This window comes from Galeopterus variegatus, unplaced genomic scaffold (genome assembly GCF_000696425.1).
Source record: "Galeopterus variegatus unplaced genomic scaffold, G_variegatus-3.0.2 Scaffold934, whole genome shotgun sequence".
Lineage (NCBI taxonomy): Eukaryota > Metazoa > Chordata > Mammalia > Dermoptera > Cynocephalidae > Galeopterus > Galeopterus variegatus.
In genome coordinates this window covers 222895-227268 of record NW_007727045.1, presented here as the reverse complement: position 1 = coordinate 227268, position 4374 = coordinate 222895, and positions in this window count along the sequence as shown.

Sequence of the window (4374 nt, the reverse complement as noted above, 5' to 3'; positions counted from 1 at the left end):
AAAAAAAAAGTCTTTAAATATTTTATATGCCTGTTTTACAAAACTGTAATTTTCCTATAGGTGCAATTTAATTTTTCACATTTTTTTATTTTAACATTTACTTGTACATATTTGTGGGTACAGTGTGTTGTTTCAACACATGCATGTACTGCACAGTGATTCACTTAGGGTAGGCAGCACAGTTTTGTACCCGTTAGCCCTTCCCTCCTCTTAACCCCCTCCCCTCCCAGCCTCTGGTAACCATTATTCTGCTCTCTACTTTTGAGAACCACTTTTTATTTGTTAGATTCTACATATGAGTGATATCATGCAGTGTTTCTCTTTCTGTACCTGATGTACTTCACTTAACATGATGGTTTCCAATTCCATCCATGTTGCCACAAATGATAAGATATCATTTTTTATAGCTGAACAGTATTCCATTGTGTGTATATACATCATAGTTTTTTAATCCACTCATCCATTGGTGAATATTTAGATTGATTCTATCTTCTGGCTATTGTGAATAGTGTTATGATGAACATGGGAGTGCAGGTGTCTTTTCAATATATTGATTTCATTTCCTTTGGGCATGTACCCAGTAGTGGAATAGCTGGGTCATAAGGTAGATCTATTTTGAGTTCTCTGAGGAACCTCCCTACTGTTTTCCACAGTGGCTGTACCAATTTACACTCCCACCAAATTTACTTTGGGCATGTACCCAGTAGTGGAATAGCTGGGTCATAAGGTAGATCTATTTTTAGTTCTCTGAGGAACCTCCCTACTGTTTTCCACAGTGGCTGTACCAATTTACACTCCCACCAGCAATGTAGGAGAGTTCCTTTTTCTCCACATCCTTGCCAGTATTTGTTATTTTCTATCTAGTTGCTAGTAACAATTCTAACTAGAGGATGATGATATCTCATTGTGGTTTTAATTTGCATTTCTCTGACGATTAGTGATGTTGAGCATTTTTTCATGTGTCTGTTGGCCAGTTGTATGTCTCTTTTTGAGGATTGTTTGTTCAGGTCCTCTGCCCATTTTTTAATTGGGTTATTTCATTTTTTGCTGTTGAGTTGTTTGAATTCCTTATATATTCTGAATATTAGTTCCCTGTCTGACATGTAGTTTGCAAACATTTTCTCCCATTCTGTAGGTTGTCTCTTCACTTTGTTGAAAGTGTCCCTTGCTGTGCAGAAGCTTTTTAGTTTGAGGTAGTCCCATGTGTGTGCTTTTGCTCTTAGTTGCCTGTGCCTTTGCAGACTTCCTCAAGAAAGCGCTGCCCACTCCCATTTCCTGTAGTATTTTCCCTATGTTTTCTTCTATTAGTTCCATAGTTTGGGGTCTTGAATTTAGGTCTATGATCCATTTTGAGCTGATTTCTGTGTAGGGTGAAAGATAGGGGTCTAGTTTCAATCTTTGCACGTTGTTACCCAGTTTTCCCAGCACCACTTATTGAAGAGGATGTCCTTTCCCCACTGCATATTCTTGGCACTGTAGGTGAAATTTTATACTGTGATCTACAAACTTCACACTGTATTCATTCATTCAGCAAACATTTATTGAAGCTATTGTGTGCCAGACATTGTCACTGGGGAAACAACAATGAAGAAAATAGACAAAAATTAATACCCCCATGAAGCTTAGTCAGGTGGGAAGAAACAGACAACATAAAAGGAAGGAGATATTATGTTAAAGGTAATGAATACCCTTTGCATTATTATTTCAGGCAAAGTGAAAGTAGGTCAGGAGGGCTGGGTAAAGGGCTGGTTACTTCTCAGTGAGGTGAAATATGAACAAATACCTGGATGACAAGAGAGGGAAAAGCACGCAGACTGGGGAGAAGAGCCTTCTGAGCAGGACTGTACAAACAGTACAAAGGCCCAAAGACTGGAATATGCTTAGCATTTTCTAGGAATAGCAAGAAAGTCTTTGTGGCTGAAACTGGATGGGGAATGTGAGAGAAAGAGAGAAGTCAAGGATAACTTCAAGTGTTTTGGCCTGAATAACTACAAGAATGGAGTTGCCATTAACTGATGTGAGGAAAATGACAGACAGAGCAGATTCTGGGGGAAGTGTCTGGAGTTCAGTTTGGACATGTTAGGTTTTAGACACTTCTTAGCCATCCAAGGGATGCTCCTCAACTTAGGAGATGGTTTTGTCCTAATAAGCCCATTGTAGGTTGAAAGTATCCTAAGTAGAAAATGCATTTAATACACCTTACTTACTGGACATCATAGCTTATCCTACCCTACCTTAAATGTTTTCAGAACACTTACATTAGCCTACAGTTTGGGAGAATAATCTAACACAAAGCCTATTTTATAATAATGTGTTGAAAATGTAATTTATTGAATACTGTGCTGAAAGTAAAAAATAGGATGGTGGTATGGGTACTCGAAGAAGAGTTTCTACTGAACGTACATTGCTTTCACACCATCGTAAAGTCGAAAAATTGATGTTAAACTATCACAAGTTGGGGACCATCTGCATATCATTTGAATGTGCAATTATATTTATAAAATAAATATTTCAAAGTGAAATTTTTTTGAGTCAAAGGATATGTGAATTTTTATTTAGCTAGAAATTGCCAATTTGATAGGGCGATATTAGGAAGACATGTTTTCCCATACCCTCTCCAACACAGTATTTTATCAAATTTTTAATTATTTTCTATCTGCTGTAGTAACATTGAAAAAAATAAAAATATATATTATTCTATAATCATATTGTTTATGGCTTCCTTGTCATACTTTACAAGGCCTTCCTGTCTTTATTTTATTTTATTTTTTTTTTTTTCCTTTTTGTCTTTTTTCGTGACCGGCAATGGGATCGCAACCCTCGGTGTTGCGCCCGCACTTCACTCAGCCAGTGAGCGGGAACCAGTCTGTATGTGGGATCCGAACCCTCGGCGGGAGCGCCACTGCGCTCCCAAGCGGCGCACTGTAGTAGTGCACCACCGGGCCGGCCCCCTGTCTTTATTTTTTTAACTTCCCCATTTTTTAAAGTGTTGTACACTTATAGCTTTATTTTTTTCATTTAAATCTTTGATATGGAATTAATTCAGTGGCAGGTTGAGATAGGGATCCAGTTTTTCTTTCCAAATGGCTACCCAGGTGTCCCAACACTGCTTATTGAACAGTAAATACACCTTTCTCCCTGATTAGAAATGTCACCTATAATATATAACAAATTCCCACATGCTTTGGGATTTATTGCTGAGCCTTCTGTCCTTTTCCATTGTTCTGCCTGTCTAGTGAAACACATGTTCCAAATTAATTTAATTACTCTAACTTCACATTATGATTTAACATTTGGTAGGATTAATCGCCCTCACAACTTATTTTTTCAGAAGTTTCCTGGCCATTCTTGCTTTAAAATATGATTTAATTGTATATTTTATTCCATCATATAGAATCATAATTCTATTATTCCATCATAATTAATGAACCATTCTCCTACTGTTGGATGCTTGGGTTGTTTACATTTTCTTGCTATAATAAACAACACAGAACTCTTTCCGTAGCTCCAATTGTTGCCTCATGATAGGTTCTAAGAAATGAGAGTTATTGGCTTTGCACAATTAGAAGATTATTAGCACACTAACAATTTTCTAACCAGAGAATGGGGGATGCCAATTTACTTTCCAATTGGTACTATAATAAAATGCCCATCGCACTACACTTCTAAGGTTGAGATAGGGATCCAGTTTTTCTTTCCAAATGGCTACCCGGGTGTCCCAACACTGCTTATAGAACAGTAAATACACCTTTCTCCCTGATTAGAAATGTCACCTATAATATATAACAAATTCCCACATGCTTTGGGATTTATTGCTGAGCCTTCTGTCCTTTTCCATTGTTCTGCCTGTCTAGTGAAACACATGTTCCAAATTAATTTAATTACTCTAACTTCACATTATGATTTAACATTTGGTAGTATTAATCGCCCTCACAACTTATTTTTTCAGAAGTTTCCTGGCCATTCTTGCTTTAAAATATGATTTAATTGTATATTTTATTCCATCATATAGAATCATAATTCTATTATTCCATCATAATTAATGAACCATTCTCCTACTGTTGGATGCTTGGGTTGTTTACATTTTCTTGCTATAATAAACAACACAGAACTCTTTCCGTAGCTCCAATTGTTGCCTCATGATAGGTTCTAAGAAATGAGAGTTATTGGCTTTGCACAATTAGAAGATTATTAGCACACTAACAATTTTCTAACCAGAGAATGGGGGATGCCAATTTACTTTCCAATTGGTACTATAATAAAATGCCCATCGCACTACACTTCTGTAAGCACTAAATTATTTCAGGTTTTAAAAAAATTATATTTTGGGGCCGGCCCGGTGGCGCACTGGAGAGTGCGCCACTTGGGAGCGCG